This window comes from Lycorma delicatula, chromosome 2 (assembly GCF_047948215.1).
Source record: "Lycorma delicatula isolate Av1 chromosome 2, ASM4794821v1, whole genome shotgun sequence".
NCBI classification, from domain to species: domain Eukaryota; kingdom Metazoa; phylum Arthropoda; class Insecta; order Hemiptera; family Fulgoridae; genus Lycorma; species Lycorma delicatula.
Window position 1 is genome coordinate 160,325,761 of NC_134456.1, and position 12,563 is coordinate 160,338,323.

General features: G+C 29.7%; 1 protein-coding gene across 1 annotated transcript in view; it reads right to left on the reverse strand.

The window, feature by feature from the left end:
- Positions 1-6,146: 6,146 nt before the first annotated feature.
- LOC142320292 (lachesin-like) overlaps positions 6,147-12,563 on the reverse strand; it is a 339,547-nt gene continuing 333,130 nt past the window's right edge. The window contains exon 11 of the mRNA XM_075358000.1: positions 6,147-6,579. The gene's annotated coding sequence lies outside the window, so the exon portion shown is untranslated. The remainder of the gene's footprint in view (positions 6,580-12,563) is intronic.

Sequence of the window (12,563 nt, forward strand, 5' to 3'; positions counted from 1 at the left end):
TTATGAAGTAATATATATTATTTGTTTAAGGTTTCTACTATTCTTTGGATTAGGGTCTAAAACTTATCTAAGTAAGGTTTTTTTATATCACCAACCATTGGTCCAAGGGGTTGAACAAATTGTTTCGGAGACAAAAAAGAATCATACCTTCCTCAATCGGCACAGTGTCGAATCGGTTTAAAGTGTTTGTTAGTCCTTTAAACATTATCTAAAACATTTATCTGAAACAATTTTTATATGACCAACCCTTACGCCAAGTGATGACTAAAATGTTGCTGGAATTATAAGATGGGGCTTGTCATGCTAAACATATGACATTTTTTTCACATGCAACCATTATCGTATTAAGTAAACTTGAAGTTTTTTATAACTTTAAGATGGAAATCTTTTTTATCCCCTACTTAGCACCGGTGAAATCTACCTCTGCCTTACCGTCTCTGACGTACCGAACGAGATTTTTTAAATTGTGTTTTCTTTTAAGTTCACTTTTATTATAACATTTAATCTCTTATCAAAAATAAATAAATTCTAAAAAAATATGAGCAAATGTTTTATGAAAACAATGCAATTAGTGCTTATTTTCTGAATAAGCTACCCTTTATATTTATCAACTTTCATAATAAATTTTGTTACATTGGAAAATGCAATTTGTAGTTTTAAATAAAGTGGTTGAAATCTATAATCACACTAATTAGATTTAAAATATTTTTTTTTTTTTCATTTATTTTAGCATTGCAGCATTACTGCGTGTTTCTTAAGTAGATAATTTCAAATGTGTAACATGCGAGTATTACCTTATTACGTAGATACTGTACAGGTGATTTGTTGTTCTGTGATGATCAACGATAATGTTATCCTATTAATATTAGAAGTAACGTATTTTTGATTGAATTTCATTCAATCAATTTAAAGGAAAAACGTACCAATATATAAAACTTACCTTCTTTTGTTAATCGTTTTTAACTTTAACTTTTAACAAACTTTTAGATTGCACTCGAAGTTTATCTCATTAGTGACAATGCTACAGTGCATTTCGTTTGTAGTTGAAAAGTTGTTTCTAAGATTTACATGCAGCAAATATAGAAATAATAACATTTTAATGACAATTTTAATTAAATGTGTATGTATGCTCTTTAATTGAGTACTGTAAAAAAAAGTACGTAACTGTATATACAAATTAAATAATGGAAAGTAATAATTGTCAATTTGGATTGGACAGAGGAGAGAGTCTGTCCTAAAGTTTGATTATGCTTAATTATTTTATAAGTAAATTGAATATAAAAGTAATATTTTAAATTTTATATTACGTTTATAATAATTAGGAGAACAGAAATCTTTGCTGTAATAGAAAATACCTTTAAGAAATTAATATCTTTGTCTACCACATTTCATTAGATTTTAAAATATGATTCTTTGCTATATATAAAAAAAAATCTTCAGATGTCACTGTATTGTATATATGAGTATTTCCTCTTTTTATGAGAGGTATAGAAAATTGAATCTTTTTATTTTATATTCGTAGCCTTCTTAATCTATTGGTTGTTACAAAAAAACACACTTCACTTGGAAGTCACTTTAACAATTAGATTTTTTGCTCTGACATTGGACTGAAAGATTGTATACTTTCGGATAATGCATGCACTTGTTGGCATCCTAAATGTGATCTGAAAACTACGGTTATATTTCATAGTTTTTAGCTTAGATGTAGCCGGACTCGACTTGAATTCTGTGAACTCACTATTGAGAAAGAACATTCAAGAGTAAGACAAATGGAATAATAAGAAAGATCGATCTTTGTATCGGCCATCCATATTTCGAGAGAAAAACCCGCACAACAGTAGGTACCCGTCTTATCTCTTATCTCTCAGGGGATCAGGTATTACCTAAAGATCTGAAAATTTTTTAAACGAGGTAGAAGCAGTAATTATTGAAAATAATAGTTTGCGATAATCAATTTAAATACATGGTTTGTTACAAAAATTTACAATTATGGAACATCTAAATTAAGAATCCTATATCTGGAATTGTGTATCTAATGAAAATTTTCAACTGAAATATAAATTGATGAACCCCTCCACTCTAATTTCCTTTATGAACAAGCAACATATTTGTTTGAGCGCGTTGTAAATCTATAATACAGTTTTTAGAATTTAAATGGTCCTGATATCCTGGAAATCTCTAAATTAAAAAGCGTTATTTTGTGTATGAATATAAAATTTCTGTCTATAACATCCTCCGTGAATTTTGAAGAATTCATGACATTTGAACTGTAAAAATATGTATTTTTGCATTATCAAGCGAACTCTATTAATTTTATGAATGTTAACAATTTTTTCAGTTCAGTAAACAGTATAAATATTCATTAAACTACGTTTATTTTTTAGATAAAAGTTGTAAAATCTTTACTTAAAAGTTTTATAATAATATTACCTTGTATTTAAATAAATGCTTTGTTGGACAATTCATGTCTTTGTATTGAAACATGAATGAGTATTATAAAAAAGATTCAAAACGCATTCATTTATCAACTTTAACCTTTTTAATTTAATTGTAACGTAATCAAATATCGTAATTTTAGTTGAAAATATTTTCATCTATTTTTGGAAATAATCTCTGAAATATTTTTTGTTGATGAGTATTCTTAAAGGATATGTATTTTTGTTAGAAATAATGATTATACTCTGACTTACTTTTATTGCTTATTTACAATGAGGCATAAATTCCTATATTAAATTTTTCAAATATTCCCACTCAGCCAATCTGATTGTTAATAAAAAATATTAAAAATTTATTTTGAGTCAGTTTATTTATTCTTCTTCTTAAATAAGAGTATTAGTCTGTTTTATTTTTTTAGTAGTTTTTGTTTTTTTAAACATTTCATATATAAAGTTATATCAGTAGTTTAATAAAACAGTTGAAATTAGTTTATTTTCAATTCTAATCATTTTTTAACATCAATTTTCATATAATTATATTTTATTTGTCTTATAAACAATATTTTATACGGGTTGATGTTTGAAAACGGTTTCATATTTCAAAATTGGAGGAATAATAGGAGGTATAAAGAAGTACAGATCTACTTAGTTACAAAATTACTACTTTATGGTGTGTTCGAAATTTTTGTCTCCTAACTGGAACCGGCACAATGAATCAAAGGTTATTTTTAAACAGAAAGGTGTATGTAGTTTTAATGCAAAATTTTACGAGAAAAACGAAGAAAAAACCGTTTCTCGATAAATTCTTTCAGCTTTGAGTCATCAAAAATCAAAATTGTAAAAAAAATCGAGATGGTAATAAAACGATGTAAAACCCCGTAGTAACTTTTTTTATCCCTTATTACCTTCAGAATTAAACCCAATGACAAATTTTAAACAGTTAATGTTGGAATTAACGGCTCAAACACTAACAAAAAAAAATAACATCAACAATAATTATAATTTAATTGTTTATTTATTTCATTTTGTATATTAGAACAGCAAAGCCTTGGTATATCTCCCACAATAAATACAAGGGGCCAAAATTATATTAATTTAAATTATAATAATATTAGGGGTTTTTAAACAAATTCCATTACATATAACTGATTTTTTACCTTCTTAAAACTAATATCAAAAATAGCAGGGTCCCTGCTTAATTCATGAATAATATCAATAGCGCTAGCCAACAGGAAGACGCATTGCATACTCATGCATAGGAAACGACGGTTCCTTAAACTTAATTTTGGCACTTTGAGCCCAACATACGAAATATCAACACCTATCTTGGCATTAAGGGCCTTATAAACAAATATGGTATCTTGGAATCCTGCTTTTTAGTGGTGGTAAGCCCAAACACGTATACTGCTCGTGGTAACTAATATGTCCGCTGAAGCCTGTTTCTCACAGATGATTAAACGTTTCTTTTGAACCATTTCATTCTTAATGTTAGTACACACCCTCTTATAGTTTCAAACTACCGTGCAATATTCCAAAATAGATCTAAGGTTAGTTCGGTATAACCTTAAGACTGATTCAATGTTAATAAAATGACGGCTAACTCACAGTATCAATTCAAAATACCTCCTAGCTTTTAATACCACGGCATCTACATGATGTGTAAACACAATAATTTCTTATGAAATGTTTTGCCTAAATCAACAGTATTATCTTTACCCTCCTGATACTAGAATTGCCGATTTTTTACGCATGCTTGATAGCACACGTTTTCCTTGATAAAGTAATCATGAAGCTTTTCTCAAGGTTCAAGGGCACTTGTTCCTTATCGACCTTTCATGACTGTTAATATCATCCTGAAAGACCATCATATTTCCTTAGTTTTAAACTTTTTATTCTTATTTTAATAATAATATACAAAAACTAATAATTTATAACACTACTACAGTTTAAATGATTGTGGTAATGGATATTATTTACTGTAATTATCAAAATATTTCATTTCAACATCTAGTTAAACGTTTTCAGTCCTAAACTACTTTGCTCTCATTTTTCTTTAAGATTTTATATTAAAATCAAGTTATAACAAGTTCAACTTCCTTTTCATTAAAAAAACGTTTGATTCAATGTAGCGGATCAAGATGGCAGAAAAAATTTCGAACACACCATAAAGTAGTAATTTTGTAACCATGTCGATTCATACTTGTTTTACGTCCTAGTATCCCTCACTTTTGAAATATGAAGCCGTCCATTCTTTAATTTCACTCTGTATGCTAAGTTATATGAAATATATTACTGAGTAAAAATAATAAATTTTTTATCAAGTAATAATTTACTTCGGCCATTTTTGATAACTTCAAATAAAAACTCTTTTCCTGTTATCTTTTTAAGTAATAACTGGTTCAATCAGTTAGGATATTAATATTTTTTTCTAAAAATAATATAACGTTTTAATTGTGAAAGTATGAAAGTGTATGAACTTTATTTTTTCAGTCACGAAAGAAGTCTCGGAGAAATTTATATTGATTATAATAAAATATTATTACATTTCTACTTCTCTTATACGTAACATATTTATTTTAATGGGAACTAATACAATCACATATAATTTTCAGACATTTACGCAAATATTTCAGGTCCACCGGGTTGGTCTAATGGTAAACTCTTCATCGCAAATCACTTGTTTAGCAGCTTTAGTTAATTACTTTTATATGAATTTGAATAGTAGTCAGTACATACCGGTGTACTGTGGTAGTTGGGGTTCAGTTAGCCACACATCTCAGGAATGGTCGGCCTGAGTTTGTACAAGACTACACTTTATTTATATTTCATACACATCATCATCATTTTATTGGATCATGGGGGGGAGTTGCTTATTGTTTACTAAATGAACAGATTTCAATGTAACATTAGGAATAAAAAAATAAAAAATAAAAATTGGTAGAGAAGTTAGGTCTTTAAAAACATATCGTTTTCTGAGCAGTACTACGTAGTAGCAGATATTTTAAATACTAATTCCTCACTATTATAATAATGGTTACTTATAATTAGTATATACTAATGTTTATCAAAACTTAATATTAGACTGTTGACAAAGAAAATTTTCGGGGTTTTATTTTTTTGTGAACAAAATCGTAAATTTAATTTTAAAGAAAACATAATAAAAATGGTAAACTGCTTTATTTTATTATGTATTTCGAGCGAATTTTAGTATAATACTGAAATGAATCATTTACTTCAGTAAAAATAAATGTAACTTCAGTTTTTCCATAATAATATAAAAATATTGTTAAGTTTCCAAATCACTTATAAACGTATAATCCAGCTAAGATGATTTATAAGAGAAAAAAAATTATTCATTTTATACGTTCAGGAAAGTTTAACTTAAATAATTTATCTCCATTTTACATTTCTTAAACTAAAATCTTTGATTTGGGATACAGGCTTATTTTTAAAACATTTGTAAATATCTTAAAGTCATATGACATCATAAGTTATGTGTCATCATGACATATTATGGTAAATAAAATAAAATATAATTAAATATTATTATTATTACTCAGAAAACTAATTTTTTATCAATTTATTTTATTTACTTATTTACATTCATAATTTATTTACAAATAAAAAATAAAATAATTATTATTCATTATTTTTACAAAATAATAAAATAATTCATTTGTGTCTTATAAAGTAAAAATGTGAAATATATATATTTTTTTTACTAATTTTACTAAGTAGTATTATATTAACAACGACTATATTATTAAAAATACAAAATTAAATATTACATTTCTACTTCACCCATACATAACATTATTTATTTTAATAGAAACTGATACAGTCACATATAATTTTCAGACATTCACACAAAAATACATGCATACAATTTATCCAATAAAGACTTATTTAATAGTTGTACACATATTTTGAGTTCATCTCACCCATAAATGTTTAATTTTTTTTTAAATTTGATTTATTTTTTAACTATATTACAAATTATGCAATGAAGCGAACAACAAATGATCCATTGCAATCCCTGTCAAGCCTATACGGATGTCGTCGTCTTATGAACGAATTACTTCAGTCTTTCATTTATTTTTTATTTTTTAATTTATCGTAACTTTTATTGCCCTTTGATTTCCACCTGAAAAACGTATAATAAGAACATATCACAATTAAAGAAAAATAAATATATACATAACAGGAATACATTTTATATAGAAAAATGTTTATAGGTATATTCTTAATTGCAACATCCAGTAAGAACAGAACATCGATAAGGTCATTATTTTCTAGAGGAATTTACATAAAATACTTTAGAATAGTAATTACTTAACACTTATGCTCGTATATCCCAAAAAGGAGTAACACATTAGTGAAAATTTTAATTTGCAAACGTTAATTTTGTTGGACGAAGAGAATCAAAGAAAACTCGTAGTGGCCACTTCAGGTATAGTTGCCTATCTTTCTGTTTTAAAAAAAATGTACATTACAAAAATATTAGGAGGGATGTATTTTCTAACATTAATTTTGTATTTGTATTTTAAAAACAATATTTTTAATTTTTTATCGATAATTTTTGTAATACGAAATTTTTATTAAATTAATCTCAAAGAAAGAGAAAAATTGTTTTTCTTTTAATTTTCAAACAGAAGCTCTATCCCCATGGAAAAAAAAATAGTTAAAAAATTTAAAGTCGTCCAGAAAATTGCTAATAATTTATATATTTTCCTTTACCAAGAAGAATATCAATCACTGAAGTGTAAGGGTATCTTTTCAGTGGATTTTTTTAGAGATATGAATTAGGTAAAGAATTTATCATGTGCTTGTTTATTTTATTTAGGTTAAAAATATTACATATCGAATACTACATATCTTTGTAATACGCCAATCCTAATGTATTTTTATTCTAAAAAGCCTAAATTCAGTGAGAAAACTAATTCTACAATTTTTGTATTATTTTGTTTTAAAGATAAGCGTTACTGTATCGTTATATGTGTAAATTCACGTAGGAGTTAGTTACTTTTTGGCATCAATTATGTCTTGATTCTTTTTTTACTTTAATCTATCAATATAATTACTTCATTTTGTATGTAAATTTGTTACAGAATCAGAGAAACGTAATCTGGACTTCTACCGTGTGGTATTTATGCCGTTGTGCTAGACTGAAGTAGGCTTTCCATTCATCCTGCAGTTCGGTTATGACCAGAGTAAAGTATCGATTTAATATTTGCTACAAATTTCCTACGGACGTGCCTAGAAATGTTAGAATCAAATAATCCTATATTTCCAGGGATATTGTACCGAAAACCCACTCAATGCGTAATAATCTTCTTCTGTTGTAGGATATCTTATCGTTTCAATTAGTGAGCTTGCCCCTTGACTTCAGCAGTTGATTTAATAGTAGAAACATAATAGCCATCTCAAGCAGACGATTATGAGATTCGACAAGTTTACACACTTTATAATATAATAGAAACAAAGTCTATTAATGATAAAGGTTCTATTTATTTATCCTACTTAATATTTAGATTCTACAAAAGATGTTTAGTTACTAAAATATTTAATTTACTTTTGGTTCCAGTAAATTTGAACCGATTGTAAATTAAATACTGGTAAAATGTAAATATTATTTATCTTCAACCTCAAATAAAGCGATTATAGTGGTTTAAACAAGTGATGGAAATTTACTAAAATTTAATTGGTACACCAACAAACTGTTTTTTGAAAAAAATTCACCCCCTGGACAAACTGGGTATCCTTGCATTTATTCTTACTTTATACATAGTCATTATTTCAATCGGGTTTAAGATAAATTAATATAGAAATTCCATTAATAATTAATTTATCTTTATCTCTTCTTGCGTGATGAGATGTACGTCCAGAAAATTAGTTTGTTTCAAAAGTAATATTTTGACAAAGAAAGAGGATTTTTATGTAATTTATAGGCAAAATTTCAATTTGTTTTATTAAATTAATATTTATGGTTCAAGTACACGGACATGAATTTTTTTATTAAAGTTAACGATTTTTTTTTAAAAGGAAGTTTTCAAGCAATTTTTTTTTTTTTTTACATAAATTTACTTTCGATTATAACTTTATATATATATATATATATATTTTGTTTTATTATAACATGAATTTTTGTTAAGCTAATCGATAGAATATTTTAATAATTTAGATTGGTCTACAACAAATAGATATGCATATTAATTTTTTTTTACTGCAAAGACATAGTTATTTTTTAAATTCATGGATAAATCTGAATTGAGTTTTGTCATGCAAATATATTATTTGTGGAAGAAAAATCAGTGAATTTTAAACTTTATTATATCTTGATATAAAGTTCTTTTCATTAATATTTTTAATAATTTTTAACCGAGGGCTAAATTTCGTTCTTTATTTTTGGATTAGTACTCATGGATTAGTACAGTTATTTATTAAAAGATTGAACATACTTGTAGATGGATTTTTATCGATTCTTCGAATCTCTTTTTTCATTAATCAAAGTCAGTCTGTAATTCACATTTTTCATCTTTAATTATTCGCTTTATGTATTCTAATATTTTATCTCGCGCAGAGTTTATTTCTTCCACAATTCGTTCCGTTACCAAATTCCCCTGGGTGCTATAATAGCAATCAATGTCATTTAATGACATACCAAACTAGTTGTTCTAGTAAGTTTTTCTCTTGAGTAAGTTCATAGTTGTTCTAAATCGTTCTCCTCTTCTTTTTCTCCGATTTTTTTTAAAAGCTCTTTCTTTGGAAGTTTATTAAGTTATAAGTATTAAATATACCGGTAGTTTAGTTTTTAAATGCAAAATAATTTCACAAATGTATTTTAGTGATTTAAATCAAATAACGTATTTGAAATATTAGGATTAGTGGAATAAAAAAAAAAATAAATAAAATTAATAAATTTAAAAAGCCGAAGTTCTTATTATTTTTTTTATAGTTTCACAACATATGGTTATCTATCCTGATTGAACTATATCCGTATTTATTTTTTTCTAATTACAGCTAAACTTCAGTCATTTTTAAGGATCTAAAATTTTTGATGTTTTCCAGGTGTTTCTTCGAAACTTCCACTAATTAAAAATGTTTGTTAAAAAAAGTTGTTTTATTCCTCTTAGTAAGTCAATAATCCACTCAGTTTGTGCATTCTCATTTTTCATAATTCTGGTAAAATTCTTTACCAGACTGAACGGGAAGATCTTTTATTTTCCCATCTACTTTTTATTATTTCTACTATCTTTTGCAGTTTGACCAGACTGAATATATTGTATAAAATACAATTTTTCCTTTACCTATTGCTGTACACCTACCGCCAATTTTTTTTTATTAGGCTTGCATTTTTCCGCCTCTTCTCTTTCTAAATCCATATCCCTAAATAGACTTTTCTAAATCTTCTATAAAAATTTATTCCTTTCTTTCTACTTAATCTTCTGTTCGGAATTCTCAAAAAAAAAATCTTTCTGAATACGAAATTAATCTAATTGTCCCACGATATTGGTGTTTACTGCACAAAACGTTTTTGGGGGATTAGAATTTTTAGCGTTTAAGGAAACTCTTCTGGCCATCTCCCACTATTGTAAAACATATTACACAATTTCATCACTGCACAAAAATGTTGAAAATTACTGCACAATTTCATCAGATGTAATCCATCTTTATTCTACTTGTATTGTCTGTATATCACTCAATATGCTACTTTGTCTAAATAAGATACATTAACTTGTATGATACTTATTACAAGCGTAATTTTCAAGACGATTGGTTAAAGAAGCGGGTGAGAGAACTATATTGGGGCGAAATACATATGTGCTCAGCTGAGTTTGTATGCTGCTTGTATTTTTCTAGGAGGATCAGAAATCTATCTCCCGAAATGTAGTGGTCTCTTAATATTCTACGATTGTTTTTATCGGTTTAATACTTTTAAAACCATTTTTAAATTTAATTTTATTTGTATTTATTAATTTTTATTCTGCATTTTATTTTTAATTATTTATTTCATTCAAAATAGTTAGCCTACATACAATATTCGATTATTTATAATAAGAAATATACATGAAACGGTGTAAAATTTAAATGTTTAAATAATGTCTTATAATGATATGATCCCAACTATTTCATCGGATTCCTAAATTCCAGTCTCAGATTCTTCATGGATACAGTCGTCTTCCATTCGAAATTATTATCCTTTCAGCCCTGAGGTAAATAATCCCCACGTCCGGAACACAACATCTATGTTCCACGTCCAGGGCGGCAACAACTGTACCTTTGTACATCACATATAGCTGGCTAACGGGGTTCCGAGTAAATTCCTCGGTTATGCTTTGTTAAGTTTGACCTGGTTCCAACTTCAGGTCACTAAACGGACTGGATTTTTGGCTACCTGCAGGAAATGAAATAACAAACGATTTTGGAAATGGATTCATACCACTCTTAGAGCTGGCGATGTGGCGGCCAGGGTCAATGTTATTGCAGGTGTAACGGAGACCCTTCCGTTGTCCACATCCCCCCTGCGATGGCAAGCATGTAGCAATGGTGCCTATGTATGTCGGTGCATGGGAGCTCTGAAAGCTTCGGTGAGTAGGAGCCTGGAGTCAGTGAAGAGACTGCGCATCCGCTCTCTGCCAGGACATATGCCGGTTCCACCGGAGTACCGGATCGGACCTCCAAGGTTAGTAGCCCAGGAGTGGGGGTACACCCCGGTGGCTAGCCTTGCTACAGAAGGGATCAATGTTCATGAATTTTCCTGAACAAACTAACGTGGCAGAGGGTGCACGTAAACACCCTCGTTTAGAAACCGCCGATTCGCCACAAGCGAAGAGGAAAAAAGTAAGGAGAGTGATAAGATTAGAAAAGATGCTGATAAAATCAGTAAAGATTTAAGAAAAGCTTTGTTTGGAAATAATGTTCCCAAACCAAGATTTTTGGTCATCACAAAAGAGAATGGTAACTTCCAAAAGGTAAGTCCATTCTTAATTGCTAGAGAGATTACAAATTGTGCTGGAGGCCTTGTTAAAGAAATAAGAAAAACTTTTACGGGACTTCATGTAGAGACTGTTAATGATATACAGTCTCAGAAGATTCTAGGACTGAAGAAAATTGGAGAGCTAGCAGTATGTGTTGATCCCCACGGCACGCTCAACACCTCAAGGGGTGTTGTGGTCTGTCGGGATCTTTTAAATTGTTCGGAGCAAGAGATTGTAGAGGAACTGGCAGCACAAGGAGTAATAGAGTGCCGTCGATTGAACATGAGAAGGAACGGTGAGGTCTTACCCTCAGCTTCTCATGTCCTCACTTTCAACCGGCCTACTTTGCCAGAAAAGAGAAGAGCGGGGATTCACCGTTTGGATGTGCGGGCATTTGTCCCACAGCCAATGAGGTGCTTCAAGTGCCAACGCTTTGGCCACACCGCTCTTAGATGCGAAAGACCACAAATATGCGCGGTGAAGAGGTGCATGAGGGAGAGCCATGTAAAGAGCCTCCTACATGTATTAATTGCAAAGGAGCGCATTCTTGTAGATCAAGGAATTGTCCTGTCTACAAAGATGAAGTGGCTGTGCAGGAAGTAAAAACCCTGCAAAAGGTCAGCTACTTCGATGCAAAGAAGATAGTTAACGCCCGTAAGCCTAGAGCAACAACAACTTACGCTCAGGCTGCGGCTGCCGCTCCTGTCACTGCTCCAGTTGCTGTCGATGAGGGTCAACTCATAAGTAAACTTGCTCCGACATTGGCTAATATGATTGAAAGAATTATAGACAATAAAATGAAACCTTTCAATAGTAAAGAGCCAATAAAGCCAAAGATATTAGTACAGCCTCCTGAAGATAAAACACAGAAAGTTGCTCTTACTCTCAAGAAAACGGATGCCAAAGCAGAAAGTCAAGTCCGCCTCAGTGAGATTCTTGATGAAAAGAAAAAGGTGACTCCTACAGAGACTGTTATGGAGGCTCCAAAGCCTCCAGCAACTGAGTTGGCCTCTAAACCCCAGAGGCCACAAAAAATCACACAGGGGGGGCGAATGTCTCCCCTTCCACAGGCGGTGACCGGTGCTATCCCCGTGTCGGGGAGTGGCCAGGTTGCCGCCTCTCAATCGGCGCCTAAAACCGGCGCCGATCC